The sequence below is a fragment of the Gopherus flavomarginatus genome, chromosome 8, assembly GCF_025201925.1.
Source record: "Gopherus flavomarginatus isolate rGopFla2 chromosome 8, rGopFla2.mat.asm, whole genome shotgun sequence".
NCBI classification, from domain to species: Eukaryota; Metazoa; Chordata; order Testudines; family Testudinidae; genus Gopherus; species Gopherus flavomarginatus.
Window position 1 is genome coordinate 52,153,596 of NC_066624.1, and position 27,723 is coordinate 52,181,318.

At 51.6% G+C, this 27,723-nt stretch overlaps 1 protein-coding gene, 1 long non-coding RNA gene and 1 pseudogene across 5 annotated transcripts in view; 1 reads left to right on the forward strand and 2 right to left on the reverse strand.

Moving 5' to 3' along the window:
* The window catches only part of LOC127057005 (zinc finger protein 420-like), a 482,458-nt pseudogene extending 476,084 nt beyond the window's left edge, over positions 1–6,374 (forward strand).
* Positions 1–27,723, reverse strand: part of LOC127056975 (zinc finger protein 883-like) — a 305,218-nt gene that overhangs the window by 25,993 nt on the left and 251,502 nt on the right. The window lies entirely within an intron of this gene.
* On the reverse strand, positions 23,092–24,960 carry LOC127057091 (uncharacterized). The gene is made up of 3 exons (XR_007775994.1): positions 24,066–24,960; positions 23,770–23,970; positions 23,092–23,564 (listed from the first exon to the last, which is right to left on the reverse strand). It is a non-coding gene; the product is annotated as an uncharacterized LOC127057091 (long non-coding RNA).

Below are 27,723 nucleotides of genomic sequence, written 5' to 3' on the forward strand. Positions count from 1 at the left end.
TTACTTTATTATTAATACCAATATGATAAAATTGCAATGAATTGTGCTAGATATGCCATGTTAAGTGTCAGGGAAAATGTTATGATTTTCCAAGTATGATCATTTTGTTTGTTTGTATCACCTTTGTAGTGTGAGATATAGATACATAGGGTATATCTGTATTCCAGACTGTGGACTGTGTTTCTGGGTGACGCCCCCAGACATATTGGCATCAGCACTGGCTAGCCTGTTCGATGGCCCATCCGGGGTCATGAGCTGTACAATGAACCCATTGAAAGGATCAAGGGGATACACCTGTTGAGTCAGCGAGACATACAGGGGTATGCCTGTGTAATGAGACCTCCAAGGCTTTTCCATGCCCTGTGCTGTTAAGCTTGTGTTTGGTACACAGGAAATACAAGCCCCATGGCAAAAGGAATATAAAGGGCAGCTGCATCATCTGCATTTTGTCTTCAATCCCTCTTCCTACCTCTGGAGCAACTTCTCTACAAACCGACATAGGCCCCGACTCTGTGGGTGCTCTGCACTCACTGGGGAGCTCAGCTGTTGGCTACGCCAATCAGCTATTTAGCATGCTCAGCAGCCCTCAGCAGCTCTTTGGCTGGCTGTGGCCAATCAGCTGTTTGGTGCCAAGGCCCGCCTATCAGGTGTTTTCCCTGCAGTTGCTGTTGCTCCCAGCTCTGCTGCAGGCATGTGTGAGTCCTTTTAATTTTCAGGTCCTGGCAGCTTCTGGGCTGGGGATGGAGTGGGCAGCCTCTCGGCAGGGGGCTTGAGGGAGATGGCTAGGCAGCTTCTTGGGCTTGCCCCAGGGGGCTGATAGGGGCAGTACAGGCTGGGGGGGAGTTTCTCAAGGACTGAGCCAGCTATTCTCAGCTCACCCTGGTGTCTCCCCCAGGACCTGTGCTCCCCCCTCCAGCCGGGAGAAACCAGCGGTGGGCCTCCTTAGTGCTGGGCAGGAGGACAAACCAAAAGACATTGCTCCTTTAAGAAAAGTTTGCCCTGGTGTCTGATGAGTGAACTTGGCCTGAGGCCAGCTGCTCACCCCCTCCCTGTGCTTCAGCCAGCCAGCTGGGTACACCGAGCCATGGCCAAAGGTGAGAGGGGCTTCACTGTAGCCCGAGCCCCAGGTGCAAATGAGCAGCCCCCACTTCCCAGCCCGGACCCTGCCTGTGCCCAGACTCTTCCCATGTGGGCTCTGAGAGCTCCCAGCCCCTACAGTTCTGACCCAGGTCCCAGGGCTCTGCATCCATTCCTCCATGTGTGGGGGGACAAGAGGGGCCAACACACCACCAGTGCTTGTAGCTGCATCCTCCCCGTGGGCACTTCTCCATGGCCAGCTCTCATGCCTGGGAAAGTAACGCTTGCTCCCCTCAAAGCTGTCTCCCCCTCCCCTGCCCAGATCAAGCTTGGCTGAGAGGCTTTTCCTCCCCGAGAGGAAGTTTATCCCTTCCCACGCCAATCAGCATCTGCGTCAGGAAAGATTGATTTCCTTCCCCTGGATCCATCCACCCCCCCATCTCCTCTTCCCTGGGAGCTGCATTCCTTTTGCTGCATTCACCCCCGTGCATGAGCTTCAAGTCAGGAGACACTGCCCTGCTTCACCTTGGGACGCCTGAGGTTTTCTGGCTTCGGGGTGCTGGGCTGCTGCAGCCCAGGGGAGGAAGCAACCCCTCCTCCCCGCCTTTGGCCATGATCTCAGTGGGGCTCCCTGCCCACAAAAGTTGCAGAGTGGATGAGGGAGCCTGTGAGCGAGCTTCAGAGTGGGGGTGGGCTGCAGCCTGAGGGACTGGGAGGAGCTGGAGTAACACAGCAGCCGTAAAGCAGGATGAATAAATGGGCCATTTCTATGCTGGGCTGTTGAATTCAATTTCTCTCTCTGGCTCAGGGTGGGAAGTTTCTTGGCTGGCCACAGTGGGTGGGGCTTGGGGGAAGATAGAACTGCTTTGAGTGCGTGGGTGGGAGTGGGCACTAAACAGAGACACCAGGAAGTGGGGAGCAGAAAGAGAGAGCGATGGGAAAAGGGACCCAGGTAGAGAACAAGAACTGGGAAACATCAGGAAGGGGAGATACCAATTATAGACACACTTTCAATGAGTGCACTGAAAGTGTATAAATATGCTGAAAATAGCCTCCCCTCAAACCTGGCAGCAGGACCAGCTTTAGGAAGTGCGGGGCCCAATTTGAACAGTTTTGATGGGGCCCTGGCAGGGACGACTATTATATAAAAACACATGGGGCTTGTACTCACCGGGCGGTGCTCCGAGTCTTCGGTGGCACTTCGGCGGCGGGTCCTTCACTCACTTCAGGTCTTCGGTGGCACTGAAGGACCCGTCGCCAAAGCGCTGAAGACCCAGAGCAAGCAAAGGACTCACTGCCAAAGTGTTGCTGAAGACCTGGAGCACCGCCAGGTGAGTAAAAATTAAAAAGGCACCTCTAGCCAGGGAAGAGATTCTTCCTGGGCGCAGGGTCCTCTGAAGTGCGGGGCCCGATTCGGGGGAATTGGAATTGGCCTAAAGCCAGCCCTGCCTGGCAGAACACCCCTCCAGCACAACAACCCTCGCCCTTAAGGCAGGAGGGGGTGGAAAGGAGTGAGCGGTAGGTAGGAGACATTTAGGGCAGGGGATCGGTAAGGAGGCGGCATTCAGGAGAATCTAGGGAGATGGGGCAGGAAGAAGTACAGTGGGGCGGGGCTTTGGAGAAGGGGGCGGAGCCAGGATGGGGCACCCAGCGGCAAAACCAAAAGTCAGCACCTAAGCAAACTGAAGCCTTGAACAAAGGACTGAATGACTCATCCAAGCTGTGGCTCTGTTCCAAACAGACTTTCAAGCCGGCAACTTACCAATACTGCTAAGAACCTGATATATAGATTTCTGAATGTATCTGATTGCTTTCCCATTTAACAACTTTCTTTCTGTTTCTGGTTTTCTTTCTCTTTCTTATCTAAACTTTTGTTTAGATGCTAAAGTATTGTCTGGCCTCACGGTATTTTCAGTAAGATCCAAACCCATACTGACTTGGTAATGTGGCTGACCCTTTGGGGTCAAAAGAACGTTTTGTTTCTGTGCGCAGAGTTTTTAAATAACCTCTCACTGTACCGGACCTAGGTGCTGACTGGGAGTCAGAGAAGTGCAATGCAATAAAGGGGGCTGGGTGATTTCTTTTTTCAGCTTCTCAATAACCCAGGTGGGTGATCAGAAGCACAGTTTGTGACTGGTCAGTGAGTTTAACTTCAGTGTTAACCACCAGTTTTGGGAGCATCTGCCCTCCCTTTTTCAACCTACTCTGACCTTGGCATTTTCAGTGAGGACTGCCCCAGGCACACCAAGTCACACTAAGCACTGAAGATAAATTAATAGAATGTTTTTTATGACCAAGTCTTAAGAAATCTACTGAACTCCTTTTGTTTTCTTTTATCTGAGCAAGGTTTCCAGTTTCCCAACCTGATGTGATCTTCCAGCTGGAACAAGGGGAAAAGTCATGGGTCCTAGACCTCCAGGGTTCAGAGGAAAGAGAGATCCTGAGAGTTCCCTACACATGTGAGTGTAGTGGGGCAGACTGCCCCACTCCCTGTGAGAGTGGGCTGCGGCAGGCCAGGGGGCCTGTGCAGACAGGGAGCCAATCAGAAAAGGGCTTGTTGTGAGCCAATCAGGGCCCAGATTGGAGGGAACCAATCAGGGCCAGGCTCAGATGTATATAAAGGCTGCCCAGAGCAGGAGCAGTCAGTCTGTCCTGGGCATTTGACAGGGGAAGGCCAGTCTTCAAAGGGGAGATTAGCACTGTGGACAGCGCAGTGCTGGGCAGGCTCAGGGAGGCTAGAAGGCTCTAGCCCATAGCTGCTAGGCTGCAGGCCCTGAGGGGAAGGGCCTAGCAGGTGCAAGGGGCTGTAGGGGAAGCAGCCCAGGGGAACAGACAGAGGAGGGGAAAGAAAGAGGACAGCGAGGCTGAGGCCAGAGGGTCCCTGGGCCAGGACCCAGAGTAGAGGGCGGGCCTGGGTCCTCCCCTTCCTCCTTGCAGTACATCCAGCCATTGGCCATAGGGAGTGGCCATTATAGACTGCGCCTGATCCCTGACAAGAGGGATTAGACTTTGGGGTATGTGGTTGCATATGGTGGCTGGAATGTCGGACTACTGATCACCGATCCCTGGAAGGGGGTCCTGATGGACTAAGGGACACTGCCGGAGGACAGTGGCCGCAAAGAGGATGCTGCCGAGCAGGGAGCAACGTGGGTCCAGCAACAGCAGCGGAGAGCAGAGGGTAGAACAATGGACGGGACACCACCAGGAGGGGGCACTCCACTGGAATCGAGCTAATTCTCAGAGTCACCAGCAGGAGGCACAACAGGTGGTGAGTCCCAACCCGTTTACAGTGAGGAAAGATTAAACCAACTCAGAATCTGTACGTGCCTGAAGGAAATATCTGGGATGCCGTACAAGCCCCTGGGATGTCTCTCAGTTTATTATTGTCCCTAGCAGGAGTCATATCATCAGGGTAAATATAGTTCATAGACTCTAGGACTGGAAGGGACCTCGAGAGGTCATCGAGTCCAGTCCCCTGCCCTCATGGCAGGACCAAATACTGTCTAGGCCATCCCTAATAGACATTTATCTAACCTACTCATGGCTTCCTGTAGATCCTAGCAGACACCAGGCAATAGCTTCCTCCCTTCCCCTTGCAAATTTGGATGGGATGAGAAGGCTGAATTGATCCCCTCCTCTCTCCTATTTGGGGGAAGAATTTGGAGGAGCTCAGTTCTTGATTTTTATTTGAACTTCCTCCAGCACTTGTTTTGGTTTGGTCTTCCCCTTTCCATCCCTGTCTGAGGTTTCTGTTTGTATCACAGCAGGTGATGCAATGATATGTGAGAAAGAGGAGCAGAATTCTCAGTAGGAAAATGTTGAGCAAGTGGATAAACACAGAGAATTATCGCAAAGATCAAAAAGATATGTGTTGAAGAGTCATGAGCAGGGAAAATCATGTGAGACTCAGCACACACCAGAAAGAACAGGGAAACCAGCCAGGAGAGAAAATGGGTAAATTTATTTCCTGTTGAGGAACTCAGAAGAGCGTCAAGGAAACCACAACACAGCAAGAAATCCTCACCGGAAAGAGGGAACATACATGCAGTGAGTGTGGGAAAAACTTCACTCGCAGCTCACACCTTATTGCCCATTAAAGAATCCACACAGGGGAGTGGCCCAATACATGCTGAGAATATGGGAATTACTTCACTGAGAGCTCAGCCCTTTCTGCACATCAGAGAATTCACATGGGGAAGACGCCCTTTGAATGCCATGAGTGTGGGAAAACCTTCAGTCGTAGCTTGCACCTTATTAGGCATCAGACAGTCCACAGAGGGGAGAGCCCCTATGTATGCAGTGAGTGTGGAAAAACCTTCAATCACACCTTAGTAGGCATCAGAGATTCCACACAGGGGAGAGCCCCTTTGAATGCAGTGAGCGTGGGAAACCTTCAGTTGCAGCTGGAACCTTATTAGGCATCAGAAAATCCACACAAGTGAGAGAAGCTATGAAAGCAGTGAGTGTGGGAAAACCTTAGGGCCCAAAGAAATTTTGTCCAACTCCACTTCCTAGTTCAGTGTGTCTCATTACTATGCCAGAGAATACCAGGGTTAGATTGAGAACAATCATCCTTCACCATTTGGAAACAAAGAGAGAGTGCTTCATAGGACAGTCCTTCCCCGTGGATCCCAATCTGGCTGCCTGAGTGGGTAACAAGGACTTTCAGGCTGTAGAAATAATGGTAACCAATGAGGCAACAAATGTTTCAAGCTCCAATTTCAGACTTCTGGATGCTCACATATTGAGCCCTGATTCTAAGGTTTTGTGTCTGACGCTTTGGCTACACAATAAAGCTGATGTTGGTGCAGCTGTAGCACTGCTATTACAGATGCTCTCCACCAATGGGAGAAATCTCTTCCCTAGGACTTTATTAGTCCAGCCCCCAGAAGCGGCGGTGGCTATGTTGGCAGGCAAAGTTTTCCTGCTGTTGTAGTGTTGTTTCACAGGGAAGGAGGGTTGCGTAACTACATTTCTCACCAGTGTGTATTTTTCACACCCCTGAGCAATATAGTTACACTAATAAATGTCTTTAGTGTAGATTAGACCTTAGTTTTCTCTTGTTTTATGTATTTACATCACTTCTTCTCTACCACCTCCTACTTTGAAAGATTAAAAAGTGTGACAAGGGAGGTATTTTTCCCCATGATGCAAACATTCCCATATAGGAAATCTCTTCCACCAACACACATGGCAAAAGAGCCAGAGATATATGAACTCACATGTGATGTAAGGAGTTCTGGTAGAAAACCTCCCTCCAAAGATTGGGGTGGGAGAATATGTGTGAGAAAGAGTGTGTAAGAGAATATTGTCCCAGTATAGATTTAATTTTTTTGTATTTCAGATAGAACTTAGTTTGCTTAGCTTCAAAGTCAATTTCTATTAAAAGGAAAACTACTCAAGACAAGTTGTACAACTCTTTACCCACTTAGCCTTCAAGGGTCACTGAGTTCCCCACTTCTCTAATTTGCAAAGAAAAGGCCTGACATCTGTCATAGGATGTGTTTAACAGGTAGGAAAGCTGCAATCGTCAACCATCAATATCAAGGAAAACGCTGGACTCCACTGCCTTTCATGTCTAAAAGCCAGCTAGAGGCTGATCTACAATGAAAAGCTATGATGACATAGCCATATCTCTCAGTGATGTGAAAAATCTACTCCACAGAGAAGTAGTTAATGTGAGCCCCAGTGTAGACGGGATTGAGTTGGGTTGTCAGAAGAATACTTCCAGTGTTTGAAGTGTAGACATAGCCTTAGGGCTGGTCTACAGTACTCAGTTATTTCGGAATTAGCCGAGTTAATTCAAAATAAAACTGATTCTGTCCACACGCCCAAATCTTTTTTTTTTTTTTTTTTTTTTTTTTTTCCCAATTGAAAGGGCTCTTTAATCCGGTTTCTGTACTCCACGTTAGCAAGTGAAGTAGTGCTAAAATCGAGATTGCAGTTCCGGATTAGAGGTACCGTGGACACAATTTAACATTATTGGCATCCGGAAGCTATCCCAGAATGCTTCCTTGTGACCACTCTGGACAAAACTCTCAACTCCGATGCACTTGCCACATAGGCAGTAAAAGCCCCGGGAACTTTTGAATTTCATTTCCTGTTTGGCCTCTGTGGTGAGCTCATCGACACAGGTGACCATCAGGACAATCCACCATCACAGGTGACCAGGCAGAGTCCATCATCATGAGAGACCACGCAGTCCTGGATTCACAGATAAGCTCCAGCATAGTCTGAATGGGAGGTACTGGATCTCATCGCATGTTGGGGAGACAAATCTGTTATGAGAGAACTACGTTCCAGAAAAAGAAACACAAATACACCTCTCCCCCGATATAACGCTGATCTCGGGAGCCAAAAAATCTTACTATGTTTATAGGTGAAACTGTGTCATATTAAACTTGCTTTGATCCACCAGAATGCTCAGTCCCCCACCCCACCCACCCACCCCCGGTGCCCTGATTTACTGTGTTATATTCAAATTCATGTTATATTGGGTTGCATTATATTTGGTAGAGCTAAATGTACGCTAAACTCTCCAGGGCCATGACGGAAAGAGGCTACTCCAGGGACACAGAGCAGTGTCATGTAAAAATCAAGGAGCTCAAGCAAACTTATCAAAAAGCCGGGGAGGCGAATGGTCTCTGAGTCACAGACCCATACATGCTGCTTCTATCGTGAACTGCATGCAATTATGGAGGGTGATGCCACCACTACCCCACCACTGTCCATGGACACGTGCAAGTTGGGAGTTGCACAGAGCAGGGAGAATGACTTTTTGGAGGATGAAGAAGAGGAGGAGGAGGACAGTGCACAAACGACAAGTGGGGAATCCGTTTTTCCCCCATCAAGGTTCCCTCCCCACTCTGAACTTTAGGATACAGATGTGGGGACCTGAATGAAAGACCCCCAAAGTTTATTTACCAGCTTAGGTTAACAGTAAGCTGCCACGACCAAGTGTATTCCAAATCTTAGGAGAGAGCCACTTGGAACTCTGCCTTTCCCCAAATATTTCCCAAGTCCCTAACCCGTCCTTTCCTGGACAGCCTTGAGACTAATTCCCTCCCCCCAACCCCCAAGTCCCTACACCCCTTTTCCTGGGTAGGCTTGAGAGTATACCCTCATCAGTTAGTCCTGGCAAACCTGGTGGCTGAACTTTGTGACTTTGTCCTCATCCATAACTATTTCACATTTGGGAACAATGTATACCTTCATGTCAGCGGCACTGCTATGGGTGCTCGCATGGCCCCACAGTGTGCCAACATTTTTATGGGTGACTTACAACAACGCTTCCGTGGCTCTTGTCCTGTAATGCCCCATCTCTACTTGCACTGCACTGATGACATCTTCATCATCTGGACCCACGGAAGAGAAGCCCTTGAGGAATTCCACCAGGATTTCAACAATTTCCGTGCCACCATCAACCTCAGCCTGGACTAATCCACACAAGAGCAATATCAACAGGAAAGGGAGGAGGGAAGCTGAGAGATTCCATGCACTGCAGCTTGCTGTGAATGGAGAGCTGGCTGCTAGAAGGGGTTGGCAGTGTGAATGGGGAACAAGTGTGCCCAAAGAGTAGAAAGCTTTGTGCCAGATAGCACCCTCAGAAGACTTCCCCAGACTGGCTTAGGAATGCCAGTGTGACCTCTCCTGGCAGCCCCCAAAGAAGGAACTGGGTGGACTAAATGGACAGAGCCCCTCTCTATCTGAAGCCTAGCAAGAGAGGTACGTGAATCCCATCAGAAATTAAAATGGTAAGTAAGGGAGGGGAGGCTCTACTAGAGGACCTGGGCAGCTTCAGATACAGTACAGGAGGATTTCCACTTCTAAGCCATGAAAATAGAAATTGACTTTTCCTTTCCAGATTTATCTAATATTCAGAAAGAGAATCTAGCACCTGCCTCCCAGATTTGAACACCCTCAAAATTCAGAAGTGCTCAAGCTCAATTTGGGCAACTGTTACTTCATTTCTCCCAAATCAAATATGCTGATCCACTGTCATTTGCTGTAGAAAAAGTAGGATAAAATTGAGCAACAAATGCTGGGGTCTTCCCAGTGCTAACTAGGGCTGGAATGGCTATTTTCAACAGCCATTACCATTTTTTTTATATTTTTTTTTAGTTTTGTTTGTTTAAAAGGAAGACAGTAATATTGCACTGGCAAATTCCCCATAGAAACAAAGAATGGAACAAAAGAATAATAAAGGCAACTCAACTTTTCCTCATTTAGGTAAGACAGTCTTATAAGATGGATCCAAACATCTTTCAAACACACAAGCTGAAAATTGTTCCACTTTACTGCAGTTCTGTAACCATGCTGGAACCAGTCCTGTTTGTGTTCTGTGCACATCTAAAATTCTTACTGAATTCAGAAGTGCCTTGCTTTTGTGATGATACCACCTGATATGTTCAGCCTTGTAAGCGAAGCAGGTTCACATTTAGTAATTGGGTGGGAAGCCTCTCAGAAAGCGTTAGGTGCTGTAGTAGGTGTTGCTTATTCACTAGGTAATGTGAGACCTTCCTGCTACACTAGCAAACCAGTGCCGCACAGAATGCACTTTGCTCCTAGAGTCTAGAATGGGGCCCTTTGCTTCTATACACAGCCCATTAAAGACAATGAAAAGACTCCTACTCACTTCAACAGGCTTTGGACAGAACTGGTTATACTTAGGGTAACTCCACTTTCTTCACAGGGTCCTGGTCTCACAGTGGCGGGGGACATGTGAGCTTGTTGAAGAGCTGCTGCTCAGGGATGGGAACCTCCTGGCACCCCAGCTTCCAAAATCATTCAGGCTGCACTTTCTGCATGACTATGTGCCAGCTGAGGGGTGCATGGGAATTGATGGCCTCTGCTGCAGGTGATGGGCATCTCAGGTACTTAAAGCCATGGCCTAGAAGAGGGAAGTGCCTAGCTGCAGAGTCTGCAGCTGCCTAGGGCCAGGGCTGAGGATTTAGAGTCCCTAGTGCTGCCGTTGCAAGGTTCAAGCATGCTCAGCCTTGGAATTGTCACCCCCTCCTGCGGCTAGTAGCTGCAGTTGTCTAAGGCTGGTCTCTGGCAGTTGGCTCCATGGCTATAGCCAGAGAAGCTACAAGTGGCTCTGTGACTACTGGGGCCATTAAGCTAGAGCAGCTAAAGACAGTGGAGTTAACCTCAAGGAACAGAGGTCACCAGCAGGAAAGGATTGTTAAAGGGAGTAGGGAAAGAGGGAGCAGGTCAGGCTTGCAGAAGGAGCTTCCAGCTGGTTGGGGAGCATGTCCAAAGTAGAAAGGAAATAAGTATGGGGAGAGGTGGTGGTGACCAAGTAGCAGACTAGCATGTAGATGGGAGCAGAGGGAGAAAAGCTGATGTCTTCAGATTCCCAAGGGCTAAGTCCTCACTTTGGGGAAATGGTGTTTGCAGGTGGCTTGCTCTCATGGCAGGATGGGGGCTGAGGGAGGGATCTGTCAGAACCGATCAGGTATCTGCTGGCTTTAGAACTTTGAGCTGAGATTGGGATCATATGCAGTGACTGGTGACATGGGGCAGGGTACTGGAGACATGGCTAAAGAAGGTCTGAATGAGGAAGGAGATAAATCTGTGGGGAGTTGCCCTGATCACTATGAAAGTTCTGCTACCTGTGGACATTGGTGAACCCACATGGGTACAGCTCAGTGAGAAGAACTGGGGGCTGAGGGAGCTGTGTATGGCAATGCATATAGTTATGAAGAGGTGTATGGTAAAAATGTCTCTGATATTCAGTACCAAGTATACTATGGCACCAATGGCACTGCCACACCAGCCTCACACTCAGAGCCCACAATGACTACATAGAGGCCCACAAATATGTTTGGTGCTCGGGCCTTCAAAAGGTTAATCTGGCCCTAAATCCAGATGGTGGAGGATGGGTGCTGGGGGCTCCAAGGAAAAAGGCAGCAGAGTGACACAGCAGCAGTGTGCTGGGCCCATAACCCAGAAGTCAACAGATCAAAACCCTCCTCTGCTATGCAGGGGCTTGTTTCTTTATGCTCTGGGCTTTCAAGCAAAACAGCGACCAGCAGAGCACCAAGAGCCTAGGCCCATGAGGCAAGAGGTGGCTAAGGCAGTAGCCTGCCAGGGAGCTCCCCAGCACCTCTGGCTGCGTGGGCTGAACACAAAAGGCAGGCCTGGGTGTGGTGAGAGACTCCTGTCCCAGCCTGAGGCAGCAGTGCTTCCTGGTCCCATTTTCCCACCCACACCGGCAGGCGGCTGCTGCGGGAGAACACGAGAGAGCCTCTCAGGACACTAGGCAGCTGTGAAGATTTTGCATTTGGATTAAGCCCAAGACCCTGGCGGGGCTGCTTGGAGATGAGCTTTTGCGGCACAGCCCCCACACTCTTCCAGACAGCAGGTGACCCTGGAGATGAGCTTTTGCGGCACAGCCCCCACACTCTTCCAGACAGCAGGTGACCCCACTGTGTCCAAGAGGGAACCTTCGAGGTGGCAAAAGGGGGATTTCCCAGCAGACCTTGAGGAGCCCATGAGGAGCCTTCAGTGGCATCCCTGGGGGAGCATAAACCCCCCTCCTTTCGATTAACAGCTGAACTCACTGACCCATGATACCACGGAGACACCTACCAGCAGCTGGTTTGCCAGGGCCACTGCCCAGCACCCTGCATCTCTTCCTGCCAGAGCTCACCAGGCACTAGCCTGAAGCCAGGGCCGCTAGGTGCTGCTGAAGAGAAGCCAGCAGAGTGACACAGTGGAAGCGTCCTGTGCGCATACCACAGAGCTCGATTAATCAAAACCCCTTTTTGCCAGAACCAGGCCTCCCTCTTCTTACACTGGACCCTCAAGCGAGGGGGCAGCTGGCACAGCGCCAAGAGTCTAACCTGTGAGACAGGTGGTGGCTGACGCCTGCAGCCTGCTGGGAAGCTCCCGGAAGTTTTTAAGGGACAGAGACTTGTCAATGCCCTTAGTAACAAGGGTTTGGGGTTCCCCAAGGCCAGTAAGGGGGTCACTATGTCTGCCTTCTAACCCTGGGTGTCAGGTCTCAAGTCTAGGGGCTTGGCTACACTTGCAAGTTAGAGCGCATTAAAGCAGCCCTGGGCGCCCTAACTGCTGACGTGTCCACACTGGCAAGGCACATGGAGCGCCTGGGCTCTGCAGCTGGAGCACTCCTCGTAATCCTCCTCCATGAGAAGCATAAAGCTCGCTGTGCCTTGGCTGAAACGGCCGGGCATCAGGTTATGGGATAAGAATGTAAGAACGGCCATACTGGGTCAGACCAAAAGTCTATCTAGCCCAGTATCCTATCTTCTGACAGTGGCCAGTGCTAGGTGCCCCAGAGAGAATGAACAGAACAGGTATCATCAAGTGATCCATCCCCTGTCGCCCATTCCCAGCTTCTGGCAAACAGAGGCTCGCTAGGGACACCGCTGGCTAAAAGCCATTGATGGACTTATCGTCCATGAATTTATCTAGTTCTTTCTTGAACCCCGTTATAGTCTTGGCCTTCACAACATCCTCTGGCAAGGAGTTCCACAGGTTGGCTGTGTGAAGAAATACTTCCTTTTCTTTATTTTAAATCTGCTGCCTATTAATTTCATTTGGTGACCCCCAGATCTTGTGTTGTGAGAAGGACTAAATAACACTTCCTTATTTACTTTCTCCACACCAATCATGCTTGTATAGACCTCTATCTTACCCCCTTTAGTTGTCTCTACAGAAGCTGTTCCATACCCCTCATCATTTTTGTTGCCCTTTTCTGAATCTTTCCAGTTCCAATCTATCTTTTTTGAGATGGGGCGACCACATCAGCACACAGGATTCAAGGTGTGAGCATACCATGAATTTCTATACAGGTGATATGATATTTTCTGTCTTATTATCTATCCCTTTCTTAATGATTCCCAACATCCCGTTGCACGTTGAGTGAGTGTTTTCAGAGAACTAGACACAATGTCTCCTAGATCTCGTTCTTGAGTGATAACAGCTAATTTAGATCCCATCATTTTATATGTATACTTGGAATTGTGTTTTCCAATGTGCATTACTTTGCATTGATCAACATTGACTTTCATCTGCCATTTTGTTGCCTAGTCACACAGTTTGGTGAGATCCTTTTGTAGCTCTTCACAGTCTGTCTTGGATTTGACTGTCTTGCGTAGTTTTGTATCATCTGCAAATTTTGCCACTTCACTGTTTACCCCTTTTCCCAGAGCATTTATGAATAAGTTGAACACTACTGGTCCCACTACGGACCCCTGGGGGACACCTGGGGATAAGATGGAAGAGCCTCTTCTGACACTTGCAGACCAGGTGCCAGCTCATGCCAAGGCCTCTAGGCCTTACTGAGAAGTGACAAATGCATAACTGGAAACTAGTCTTGCTCACCTGTTTGTTAGTGTCATTTTCAATTTATAAAAATGTATTTTGTGTCTAGACTTTATGAAAAGCTTGTAAGTTCTTGCATGCATTATTCTCACCTATAATAGCTGTATCCCATGGTATAAGGTGATATATAAGTGTTGGCACTAAACGTGTAAACCCCCTCGCCGCCACCGTGGCACCCCCGCCCAGAGTCAGGAGAGAAGCATTACCAAGTATGAAATGCCAGTTAACCAGGAGAAGAGTCATCTTTTTTCCAACAAGAGAAGGCCCTGACTGAGACATCGCTCACACACACACACACACACACACACACACACACACACACACACCCCCACACACACCCCAGGTGATGGAGACATTCACAAACATTTTCCCCATCACTTTGAGCTCTGGGGGAATGGAATAAAAAGTCCTGTCAGTAAGAAACTGCCCTTATACTTGGACTTCAGGCAGATGGCGCGACTTCTAAGCATAAGCAAGGGATCCCGGCTGTTTGGCCAGGGTTAGCCCTAAGGGACATACAGAGCTTGCATATTACAGCAGCTTCTACTGCTGTTTGAAACGTCAGACTGTAACTCCTTTTTGTGTATGTTTACTGGCTTTAAACTGGTAAATAAGTTCCTCATTTCTTTTCCTAGTCAATAAAACTTTAGCTCTAAGCTGCTCCCATCAGCTTCATTACTCCACTGGCCACGAGAGGCAGTAGCTCTGTCAGCGGGAGAAGCTCTCCTGCCAACACAGAGCTCTCTACAACAGTGCTTAGATCAGGATAATTTACATAGCTCAGGGGTGTGGATTATTCACACCCTTCCCCCGAGCGACGTAAATTATACCAAAGTATGTTCTCGTGTAGACAAGGTCTAAGAAACCAGAGCAACTGCTGCTGCTGCTTTTTGAACAGGAAGAGAAGGAGGAGGCTGCAAGATGGTGAAGGAGAGAAAAGCAGCACTGAAGCAGCTGAAGAAGGTAAAGAACAGGAGAATCCAGAAACCAAGTCAGGTACAGAGGACCTCTCTGCAACCTCCTCGAAGCTCTCATTTTAAGAGGGGTGAAGACTGTAGAGTATGAAGCTTTCTCTCACAAACTGTGAAGAAATAGCTTTACACTCTAATGGTCTAGGTAAGGTCAGTTCGGTGATTGGGTTAGTGAGGGATTCAATGCCATTTAACTAATCCACTTTCAAGTCACACATTTTGCTAATCAAAATTCATTTTACTGAGTGTCCCTCTGTAGGCAAGCCCTGAATTCGACGCTCTTATCCATCTCTTCAGTGCCCAGGGTTTGTGGTATTGAAAGGGCAGCAGGCCAGAGGCCGGGCAGTGTCTGCAGCAGGCTAAACAGTTACTTCTGTGCAGTGGGACTCTCTCACTTTCTAAAGTGGAGGTGCTGAAAGCCTGTGAACCGTACCCAGATGTGTTCACAAGCAATGTGAAAACGTGCAGTTCCTGCTCACACTACACAGGGGCAGCACAGCACCGAGATTCTCTGGAATCACACAATAATGCTGGCTTTGTTCCCACAGCATCTGGTGTTTTTCACAGTGAGACATGGGGGTTCTGCAGCACCGGCCGCACCCCTCGTTCTCGCACCCCTTCTTCTCTACAGGGAACTTGTTATGCCATGAGGGGGTCCAGGGAGACTGTGCAGGTGACTCAGGCACACACCCCGAGCACTGCAGCTCCAGTGCTGTGTTCGGGATTCATTTCTGCTCTCTGATAAAATTGCCCCAGGCTCCTCTTTCCAACTAATATTCATCCAGGCTCCCCGGGGCTGTTAGTATCTGTCCAGAGCTTTCGCCAGCCCTGCCCCAGGAGAGCTGGGCGCCTGTCCTGCTCTAGGAGAGCCAGGCAGGCCTTGAGCGGGGAGGCAAAGGACACTAGACAGTGACCCGAGGCCAGTGGTGCCAGAACAATCTGTATAGTGCGGGGTGCTGAGCCACTGAACCAACTGTAACCCCTGGGTGTGATGGAAACCATGTCAAGCCAGGGGCTGCTGCAGCACCCCCAGTTCCAGCACCTCTGCCCAGGCAGCTCCCCCAGCCTGACACACACACACACGCAGCCCCTGCACCCTCCCCACCCCAGGTCTCCTCCGCCCAGAGGTGAGCCCACCGGCTGAGTAGGGAATCAGAACCTCCTGAAATTACCCTGGGACCAGCATGATCTGCCTCTGCCCTGCCCTGCTCTGAATGTATTCGGAGCAAGTCAGTTTCCCTGTCCCAACATATGTCCTGCCATGTGTCTCTTCTCCTCCACATTCCCTCCAAACCACCCCATTTCTGCTGCACTCCTGGCTGGGTCTCTGCCAACCTCCCTTCTCCTCTCCTGCCCCAATATCTCCCTGCCCCTACAGGTCTATAGGGCTGGATCACTCCCTTCTCCCCTCATTTCCTGCCTCTGGGGGCCTATGGAGATTGGTCTCTCCTCCGCCATCCCCTCTCCTGCCTGCACATATCCCGCTGCCTCTAGGGGGTTATGAGGCTTGGTCTCTCTTCCCTCCATCCCCTCCCCTGCCCCCAATATCCATCTTGGGCTCTAAGGGGCTGGGTCTCTCTCCCTGCACCTGTGCTCCCCCTGGCACAGCATGTCCTGGGAGTGACTCAGTTTCCTTGGACCGTTTCACCAGCCACGTGTGTCTCTTCTGTCCCCCAGCTCCCTCCACCCCACCGCATTTCCCCTGCACCCCAGGCTGGGTCTCTGCCAACCCCCTCTCCTCTCCTTCTGACCCCAATATCCCCTGCCACTATGGGTATATGGGCCTGGGTACATCCCTCCAACCATCTCCTCCCCCAATATCTCCCTGCCCCAGGCTCTGACGTGCTGTGATGTGTGCTGGAGCTGTGACATGTGTTGGGGCCAGGACCAGCACCACGATTTTTACTGCTCCAAGTGGTGGGAAAATGAAAAAAAAGCCACGATCACAATCGGCAGCAGCTTCACTGCGTCGCCTTCTTCTCTGGCGGCAATTCGGTGGCAGCTCCTTCCCTCCGAGAGGGACCAAGGGACTTGCCACCGAATTGCTGCCGAAGAGCCCGACGTGCCGCCCCTTCCCCTTGGCTGCCCCAAGCACCTGCTTGCTGAGCTGGTGCCTGGAGCCAGCCCTGGCTGGGGCTGTGACGTGCGCTGGGGCTGTGATGTGCTATGACCTGCTCACTCCCCAAGGGTAACTCACTGACTTGAAACCGGCAGGACAGAAGGTGTCATGTGTCCATGGGCGGGGTTATGCAGATGAGCACTGTCTGGCGGCAGTAGGGAGAGCAGCGAGATGAACCGAAGGAGCTGGATAGAGAGAATTCTCTTTGTGTGGAAAAGAATCCTGTGTGGGGAGTTCATGTGGTGAGTGCCTGCACCGGAGTCACTTTGGGGCAGTGATTGCCACTGAGCTACCTAGTGACAAAAAGTGTGTGAATGGGGTGCAGTGCCTGGCTGGGAGCAGCTTGTGGTGGTAAGAAAAGGGGTGGGAGCAAGAGGTCCTGTCCTAGCACGGGGCGTATACCCTGAGAGGGTGTTTTGTGGGTGCAAGTAGGTTTGAGGGTTTCTTGCAATGACCAGGGTTGTCTGGTGGGTGCAGCTAGAACCCTCCTAACCCCATTAGTTTTCTCTGTGTTGGGGGGCAGATTCTGTGATGTCACAGTCCCTGGGGGAGGAGTTTGAATCATAACTCCAAAGTGGGAGAACAACTCCCCCGACTCCTGCTCAGTCTCCACTAGGGGGCTGGGCTGGGCTCTCTAGGGAGGGAAGCACAGGGAAAAACAGTCTCCCCTATGGAACCCAGGAGTCCTGGATCCCAGTCCCACTGCTCTAGACCCCTTCCACTTCCAGAGCCAAGCATAGAACCTAGGGGTCCTGGTGTCCAACCCCTTCCTGCTCTGACCACTAAACTCCACTGCCCTCCCAGGGTGGTGCCGGGGTCACTGGGTCTGTGTCCCAGCTCTGCTAAAGGCCTTGACTGATTTTCCCAAAGTGCTTCCTTCTGAATCTAGCCAACGAAGTGGGAATTCATGCATGAAAGCTCATGCTCCAATACATCTGTTGGTCTATAAGCTGCAACAGGACTCTGCTGCTTTTACAGATCCAGCACATCTGCCCCCTCTGCCTGGTCACTGCCCACCCCATGTGGGGGCACCAGCACTGTGCTGGGTTGTGATGGGAAATTGTCCAAGCTGGCCTAGGGGAGACGTGTGTGTCCCTGCTTCCCTCTGCTGAGCCCTGCTCTGTGTGTGTGTGAGTCTGTAACACTGTATCAGTGTGTTGCTGGGCTAACCAGTAGGAAATGGCTTTGCAGGATTTTTGTCTTCTGCAGCAAGTCACACACACACACACACACACACACACACACACACACACACACACACACACACACACACACACACACACACACACACACACACACACACACACTCTTTTACCTCTCAGAACCAAAATATACCTTGAAAGAGATCGAATGGCATAACCCTAACCCTATGGCAGTGGGGCTCCTCATGGTTATGTGTTCCACACTTTGATTTCACCTACCACGTATCAAGTGTGAACTTCTCAGGCACTAGAATAGCCTTAACATGGAGTCATAGACATTCTCCTTGGGCATCCTGACTCTATCTTGCCACCCAGGTGTTGAAGCAGCCGGGATTCTTTTCATATGCTTAGAAGGCATGCTGTCTCCATGAAGTCCAAGCAGTATCCGGGGGGCAGGAAGTTTCTTCCTGATGGGGATTTTTATTCCATTCCCCCAGAGCTCAAGCTGATGGGGGCAAGTGTTTGTGCAGGTCTCTGCCTCCTCGTGGGTGTCTGAGGGGGAGCAATCAACCAGGTCTTTTGTCCACGGATGATCCACAGTGGCTTGTCTGATATCTCAGTCAGGGCCTTCTCTTGTTGGAAAGGAGATGATGCTTCTTCTGGTAAACTAGCATATTACACTTCATAATGCTTCTCTCCTGACTGGTGGCAGGCTGGCAGCAAGGGGGTTTACAGCTTTAGTGCCAACGCTTACAGATCACCTTACAACATGGGCTACGGCTATTATAGGTGAAAATAATTCATGCAGCAACTCATGAGCTTGTCATAAACTCTAAACACTAAACACATTTTTATAAATCTAAGACCTGTTTTAACAACACTAACAAACAGGTGAGCAAAACTAGTTTCCAGCCATGCATTTGTCACTTTTCAGTAAGGCCTAGGGGCCTTGGCATGAGCTGGCACTTGGTCTGCCAGTGTCAAAAGAGGATCTTCCCTCTCTTATCCCCAGGTGTCTGTACTGGGAGCAGTACTGTTCAGCTTATTCATAAATGATCTGGGTAAAGGGGTAAACAGTGAGGTGGCAAAATTTGCAGATGATACAAAAATTGCTCAGGATAGTTAAGTCCCAGGCAGCCTGCGAAGAGCCACAAAGAGATCTCACAAAACTGGGTGACAGGACAACCAAATGGCAGATGAACATCAGTGCTGTTAAGTGAAAAGTAATGCACATTGGAAAACATAATCCCAACTATCTCTATAAAATGATGGGGTCTAAATTAGCTGTTACCACTCGAGAAAGAGATCTGGGAGTCGTTGTGAAGAGTTCTCTGAAAACATCCACTCAATGTGCAGCGGAGTGTTGGGAATCATTAAGAAAGGGATAGGTAAGAAGACAGAAACTATCATTTCGCCTCAATATCAATCCATGGTACGCCCATATCTTGAATACTGCGTGCTGATGCCGTCGCCCCAATCTCAAAAAAGATGTATTGGCATGGGAAAGATTCAGAAAAGGACAAGAAAGATGATGAGGGGATATGGACCAGCTTCCGTCTAAGAAGAGATTCATAAGATTGGGACTTTTCATCTTGGAAAAGAGACGACTAAAGGGGGATACGACGGAGGTCTATAAAACCATGACCGGTGTGGAGAAAGTAAATAAGAAAGAAAAAAAAAGCTGTGGCTCTTTGGCGGCAGCTCAACCACATTACTTCTTCTGCGGCAGTTCGGCGGCGAGTCCTCCCTCCCTTCCTTTTTGGTAGACATTTGGTGGCAGCTCAAAGACTAAGACAGGGAATGGGGGACCTGCCACTGAATTTCCTCCAAAGACCCAGACGTGCTGCCCCGATACCGGATGGGCCGTCCCTTTGAATTGGCTGCTCCAAGCACCTGCTTGCTACGCTGGTGCCTGGAGCCAGCCCTGCTCCCGTGACAAGCAGGGGCTGGTGCAGAGCGTGGCAGAGCAGGGAGATGACATCTCCTCTAATAGCGAGGCCCTTTCACAGCAAGGGCAGCACCTCCCCGGAGTAGTACAGACCCACCTACTCCTCCTGCTTTCTCCTGACACCAGCACCACCCTTCCCGGCACCGCCTCACGGCAGCACCTGCTTCCAGACTCGCACCAGAAATGGGAAGTCTGGGCCGGGCCTGGCAGCAGCTGTCAGGAAATGGAAGCAGTAGACACAACCACTCCCATGGTGCTGTGGGGTCTGTCCTGGCTGGTGGGAGATGGAGGCAGTGGACACTACCACCCCCATGGTGCCGCAGGGTTTTCAGGTGGGGTGCCCTCCCCAAGGTTCGGCTCCAGGGGAGGTTTGGCATCTTAAGGGACTGCAGGGGAGCCTTGGAGGAGGTTTGAAGACCAACAGTGAAGGGGAAGTTAGACACTGGCCAGAATACCAGAGAGACAAGGCAGGTGAGGTGATACCTGTTACTGGACCAGCTCTGGAGTCACACAGGGTCTTCTTCATGGAAGGGAAAGGTGCTCAGAGCATCACAGTTCAATAGAAGGTGGAACGCTCTGCCCCGAACACTAGATTATCCCCTACTTCCTGGAATGGGGGGGCTGTCCCCACTGTCCTGTAAACAGCCCCACCACGTAACCCAGAGGTGGCTGCATTTTAGCACCAAGACACCAGTGATCACCGCTCCAGAGGAGATGGTACATACAGGCCACTGCCCTACGTGGCCACCAGACGTCACAGACTGTGCACTGTCTTAGCTGGCCCCACACGTTACCCAAGAGGTGAGATACACACAGGCTACTACTCAAACTGGACACCTTGGGTCACTGCAGCAATGGTTGAGGGGGATACAGGCAGGGCACTGCCACACATGGCCACCAGGTGGCACTGCTGCAATGGTGCTGGTGCGGGGGAGATGATAAACGGGCCACTGCCTGAAGTGGCCACTACCACAATGGCGTGGGGAGAGGGGGAGGGAGATACCAATAGGGCACTGCCACACCAGGGCACCACGGGGAGTTCACTGCTCCAATTAGTAGAGATACACATCGAGTAGTGCCCCAACTGGGGGCCCTACCCCAGAGACAGAGGGGGCTAGGGAGAGAAGAGGATATCAAAGGCCACTGCCTCACTTAGCCATCGGGGTCACTACCTAAATAGGGGACACACACACACAGAGCACTGCCCCACCTGACCAGCCGGGGTCACTGCCCCAATTGGGGGATATACAGAGGGTATTACCCCACAGGGATGCCAGGGATCAGTGACTGCCATACCTGGCACAGGGGTAGAGGGGATAGGGTGACCAGATGTCCCGATTTTATAGGGACAGTCCTGATATTCGGGGCCTTTTTCTTATGTAGGTGCCTAGTATCCTCCACCCGGTCCCAATTCTTCACACTTTCTATCTGGTCACCCTGCGGGTGGGGGAGAGAGAGGGCTACACAAAGGGCACTGCCATACTTGGCCACCAGTGCACATCCCTAGTGGGGGAGCGATAGACACCAGAAACAGGGCTCACTGTCACAAAGGGGTTGGAAGATACCCAGGGCACTGCTTGACACAGCCACCCAGGCACCCTGCCACCTTGGGGGAGGTGAAAAATACACCTTGGGCACTGACTCCTCTGGCTACCAGTGGTCACAGGCCCAATGCAGGGGTTGAGGGGAGTAAATACACACAGGGGACTGCCCCACCTGGGCAACACGAGTCACTGAGATGAGAGTGGGATACGCAGAGGGCTCTGCTCCAATAGCTGATATACATACAAGGCCCTGCCTCACCTACCCACCAGCACTCACAGGCACAATGGCAGTAGTGGGGTCACATAGACAACTGACCTCAGTTGCCACCAGGGGTCACTGCAGCAATGCTAGGCGGGATAAATGCCAGGCATTGCTGCCCCTCGCCACCAGGAGTCACTGCTCCTACAAGAAGGCACCTACAGGACATTCCCGTGCCTGGCCAGCAGAGGTCATTATCACTGGGGAGGGGTTATGGGGAAGCATAGAAAGATCAACTAACTGTGGTGGGGAAAATCATAATCTACCGGGGAGAAAGAACAGACTCCACTAGGACATCACACCAACTCCAGCCAGGCTGGATACCAGCAATTCGGGGCTGGAGCAGCTCCAGCTAGAGGCTGGGAGGAGACAGGTGACCTCGGTTTATGCGCTGAGCAGGCTGCTTTGGCAGCAAGGAGGGACAGGGAACCCCCCGGCCAGGATCTTGCTGCCCAAGGAGGGGGAGATCTGCGGCAGTCTTTGGAGTAGCTGGTTAAGCAGCCGCGAGCTACATGCTTCTCCTTGCCTGAGCTCTGCAAGAGCACATTACGCACAGGTGTGCGCTGGATATAGGCACCAGTGTAACAACAGGGCCAGACTCTGTTGAGTGCTGCCTGTGAGAGACAGGGGCAGAGTCAGAGGGGCAGATGGGGGCAGGAGATGACAGAGTCAGCGGCCATGAGTTGAACCCATCACAAGTTCAGCCTGTGACATCACCATCCGTCCCTACAGCTCTCCATCTGTCCTGCTGTCTGTCCAACCCTCAACCCCCCATCCATCCCCAATGTATGCCACACACACCCCTTCACCCATCTGCCTCACACACTCATCTATTTCCTCATGCATCCTGCTGTCCCTCTGATTGTCCCTGCAGTGCCCACCACAAGGAAGCATAGTGGACCCTAAGCGAGGCTTTTGGGTGATGAAGTTATGGAGCTAGCGGGTGAAAGGGGCATCTCTAATCCCAGCCCCACTTCTCCTTTGCCCAAAGCCATGATCGCGAGCCCACCCCTCTCAGTCTCAGACCTCACAGCCCCAAAGACATGACTGGCCACTCACACTGTGAACCAGTTACAGCAATGAGGTCTTCCCGAAGATAGGAGGTGGGAGGAGCAACCCCCTTATCCTGCCAGGCAGGACACATCCTTCCTAGTATGGCAGAGACCCTGCCCTTGGGCAGATAGACCCAGCTGAGCCCATAGGAGACTGGGGGAGGGGGAGCAGAGGAAGAGAATGCAGGCAACTGAACATGACAGGTGTCCATGAAAGGAGAGAGAGAGAGTTTGAGTGAAAGTTGGCCAACACAGAGAGAGAAACCTAGGAGGACGAAAGAAATTCACAACAGGGAGTCACCCTCATGGATCCAACTTTCTGCTAGTGAGCACATACCACTCCTGGCCAGAAAGATGATCAGTTCTCGCAAACGGCAACATCATCTCCCCTGAAGCCACAGCTAGTCCGGAAACCCACCTCCAGGTAATGGGAAGTCCCTGCCTGGAGCCAGGAAGGCTGTGACCAGAGCCCTTCCCAAACCAGATACACATCTCACCGACAGAGACGGTTACTCTTGTCCCAGTTGGGCAGGTCTTGCCTGGCATCAACAGGATTCACGCTGTTGCAGAGGGACAACAGCTGGGGTTCGTTTGCCCGGTGTGCGTATCCCCAATGACCACACCGGAGTGGAGAAGCAAGTATCTTTATTTGAGTCAAATAAGGTGCAAGGAGATATAAAATCTCAGATCATGCACACATCACTATTCATTGCCATGTCTTATATACCTTACTTGTTTACAAAGATGTTCACAGGTGCTACAATTCATCATTTACAATTCATTAACTAACGGATCTTTTAATTAACTATATCCTTAACCCATACTACTAACCCCCTGCCTCCTTTGATCGAATACATCTTGTACCATAAACAAAAGAACACAAGAAAATGATAAATGATTACATGTACTCATGCTAACTTTAAAGGAACATATTGTTTAGCTCGAAAGGCAGTCGTAGGCCTGAGAATGTAAACTTCTGACCCCACGCCATATTGCCAGTTACCTGGAGCCCTGCACCCCTCAACAATGCTGTCACTGCTCTCGATCACTTTCCATCTCACCTCAGGGCTGGACTCCGTCCCCGTGACTTCTTTTCCCTTGCTATGAAACACAACACAAGAGGAAAAGAAAAAGCAATGGTGGTGAGGCTCCTCTTCTCGCTACTCCCGCACACCAGGGCTTCAGCTTCAACCCTCCTCCCATTCTGTCATCACAGCTACAATTAGAAATCTGAGCCCGGGGCTCATACCTGCTTGTCTCCCCAATCCTAGGCCCTGTCCAGCATGTCTCCCTCCACAGAAGTTACCTGGCCTCATCTTACACTCCATCTTCATATTGCTCTTCTCCTTCCCAGAGCTCCTGCTCTGCTCCTCAGACTTGTCTGTCCTCAGCTCTGCAGGCAGAGGGGAAGGGGCATGATGGGAACACACACGCCCCATTCCAGACACCACACAGCATCCACAGGGCTACCAAAACACCTCATCTTTGGCCAAAACCACACCTCACCCTGAGGGAGCAAAAAGCCTTTGTGAGCACAGCATACACAAGACAGGAAAAGATTAACACCCACAGCCAGCCCAGCCAAAGTGGGAGCTTCCTCACCTTCCTGGCCACAGGTCTATGGGGCTCATGGAAGGAGAAGTTTGGTGGGCTGTGGGGGTCCCTGAAGAACTAGCTCAGCATGTGAATGACTGGGATGTATGTGGGGGCCTGACTGTGGGTTGGGGTGTCCAGGAGGACCTAAGGGAAGGGAATAGGGGGATTAGGGAGAGAGGAGAGTGGCGTTACCAAGGAGCATTGTGAGAATGTGAGATTTAGAGAGCCCAGAGTGGATGGGTGTCGGCGGGTTGGACGACCCCACAGTGGTTGAAAAGGGGAACCTGGCAGGTTTGGGTGTAGCAGAGATTGAAGATGAGGAACCTCACACCCTGGGGATGGACTGGGGGAGTGGGAGGATGGGAAAGTGGGGCCCAGCAATGAGAAATGGGTTGGAGGCAATTAGCGGTGGGGCGCTGAGGACGGGGATGGGGGGGAGGAGGAGGAAGGCGGGGCAGGGTGCTGAGGACGGGAAGGAGGATGTGGGAGATGGGGCAAGAGGAGGTCGGTGTTGGGGTGCTGAGGACGGGGGGGAGGAGGAGGTTGGGGGTGAAGGGAAAGGCCAGATAGAGTGTACACTATGTGGGAGGGGATGCTGGGGGCTGAGGGATCCCCACAGATGGGGGTGGGGCTAGTGAGAGGGTCACAACAGATGAGGGGACACTGGAGGGTGTTGTGGGGACTTGAAGAGGCTGCTGTGGCCCTACAGAGGGAGAGGAGGGGGCTGTGCTGGCAGAAGAGTCACAGCGAATGGGGGGGATGACACGGGGGCACGTTGGGGGAGGTTGAAGGCCACGCGGCCCCAGGCTGCCGCTTGTGGGGCTGCTTCCAGACAGCTCAGCCCCCCCCACCTGTTGCTTCCCCAGGCCCAGCGAGGGGGGGGATGAAGCCCTTTCACTCCGCGCTGCCTCTGCCCTGTGTCCCCCCTGCCCGGCTCCCACGGGCCCGGAGCTGCTCCCCAGGCACAGGCTGGGCCTGGCGCCTGGAACTGGGTGTCTGAGCCCCAGGCCCCCCCGTGCGGAGCCGTCACTCCCGGTCCCGCCTCGGCGCTCCTCGGCCTGGCCCCGCCCGCCGGCTGGCCCCGAGCCCGCGTCCCCTCAGCAGCGCCGGGGCGGGTCCCACTGGTGCCTCCCCCTGGCTCCCCGTGCCGGGAGTGTGGGGGAAGCGAAGCCTCGGGGCGAGGGAACCAGGCCCTCACCCCACGCGCCGAGTCTCTGTTCCGCGCTTTCTCCGCCAATCAGGGAGCGGGGAGGAGCGCGGCGAACTGACGAGTTACGGCCCCTCCTCCAATAGAGGCCGCATGTGAGAGTGAGAATTACGCTTCCCAGTGTGCACCGGGAGGGGGGCGTTGCCTGAGCAACTGTTCGTCACTTCTGCTCTGAGACGAGCCAGGATCAACAACTCCCATCCTGCCCCGGGGAGCCTCCATCCTCTCGAGCCCAGGAGAGGGCGGGTCCCTGTGTCAATCGGATACCTTCCTCCCCGCCCCCCAGAGATCCCTGGCCCCACCCTCCCCAAGCTCCGGCTCCAGGCGTGAACTCTCATGTCCCAGGGTCTCGGCCTGGACCCGCCCCCCCGCAGCGTGGCGCCCCCCCAGTGTGGTAGGGGCTGCCGGGCGCCTGCTTCTCCCCTGGCCTTGTCTGTGCCCGCCCTGACGTGCCCCGCGGGGCTGCCCCACTCAGGCGGGGGGGGCGCGTTGGGTGGAGCCCTATGGAAATACGGGGGTGGGCAGGGCTGGGAGCCAGGACTCCTGGGTTCTCCCCCAGCTCGGGGAGGGGAGTGGAGATTAGGGGGTAGAGTGGGGGAGGGGTTGGGGGGTCTCCTGCCCAAGAGGCAAGTCCAGGAGCTGGTGTTGGGCAGGAGGTCACTTGTGGGCCCTGAGTGTCCAATCTGGAAACAGCTGCCTGTCCCCACGCCCGGAGACTGCGCATGGCTGGCAACTGTCTCCTTGTACCTGAGAATTATCCATACGCTCCGTGGGTGAGAGCCCTGCGCTCCCCTGTCAGTGCCTGGGGCACGGAGCCATGTATACGAGTCACTCTCTGTGTGGGGATGTCAGTTCATACAGACTTTGCTGGTGCTTTTTCTGTAGCCTGTGGTAAATTGAGGCAATTAACTAGATGCGTTGATGGAAGTTCTCTGCGTACTCTCAGGGGTACACATACCCCTGGTTGAGAACCACTGATGTAGGGGAACCCAGGCCCACCCCCCATTCTGACTTCCAACCCCGTATCCTGGGCAGCTGGTTCAGCTTTGCTTACCTTGCATCAGCCTCAAGTCAGCTTCACTGGGTCACCACGTTCCAGGATAGCCAGGCATCAGAGAGAGGAAGTCTCCTCTCAGCTGTAAAAGCAGCAAGGTCTCCATGAGGGGTCGGTGCTGGTGGAGCAATTATTGACACTTTCTCTAGTCTCCTTTTCAGATTTTGCCCCATTTTCTCTTTAATTCTTCAATATTAATTTAACAATCTCAGATTTGGGATATTTTCACACCCGTTTGATCTGCAGCAAATTTTCTTCCTTTCTTTGGGCAATTGTCCTGAATCATTCCCCAAAGGAGAAGGGGCTTAATGGGTGCAGTTTGCAGAGCCCTGAGACACAGCTGCCTCTGGGGTGGGCTGGGGTGGCCATTCTCTGCTGGCAAGGAAAGGGACAGGAGGAAAAAGTCCCCAGTGGAGACTGTCCAGCATAAGGTTATACAGTCCTGGCTACTGCTACCCCCAACTGCCAGTCACCTGCCTGCCCCTGCTTCTGCCTCCTTCCCACTGCCAGGAAGTTTTCCTGCTCCACACTCCCCTCACGTACCCTCTTAAAGAACCTCCCCAAAGGGCTCCCTGCTGCCATGTGAATGGTGTGTGTGTATGTGTGTGGGAGGGGGAATTATTACTGTCTGTTTATTGAACTTCCACTGTCCAATTACTCTCACTTAATATAAAATCTCTTCATATTCGGGTGGTTTTCTCTCATTAGCAAATGTTTCTTTTTAGACCCATTTCTTCCCCAGTTCTCAAAGATAGATATAAAATATCCTGTGTGCAGCGCATTAGTAGGCAGAGTGGTCTCAGAGTACTGGAGGCTTCCCCTTTGGTTTGTATACAAATGTTCGGTGTTATTCTCTTGCGCATTCCTTATGAATCCTAACATGATGTTATCTTTTTTGCTGGCAGCTGTGAACTGAGTGGAGCTTTTCATTAATCTGTCTACAGCAACATGCAGATCCCATTCTTGGGTTGTGTAGCCGATAATGTGTTCTGCTGCCGTCGCTAGGTGTAATGCATGTTCAGTAGGGGTTTCTCCCCTCTTCCCTTTTTGTATTTCCTCTCCCTACTAGTGTTGGGGTGTCCTTCTCCTCAGGTTAGTGTATTAATGATCTCATCTTGGGGTCATATGTGTCAATTCGTTGCTACATCTTCAGAGAACTATCCATGATGACTCCAAGATCTCTTTCCTGATTAGTTGTAGCTAAATTAGCCCTCATCATTTTGTATGTATAGTTGGGGTTATGTTTTTCCAATATGCATTACTTGACATTTATCCACATAAAATTTCATTTGCCATTTTGTTGCCCAATCACTTAGTTTTGTGAGATCTTTTTGAAGTTCTTCGCGGTCTGCTTTGGTCTTAACTATCTTGAGCAGTTTAGTATTGTTTGTGAACTTTGCCAC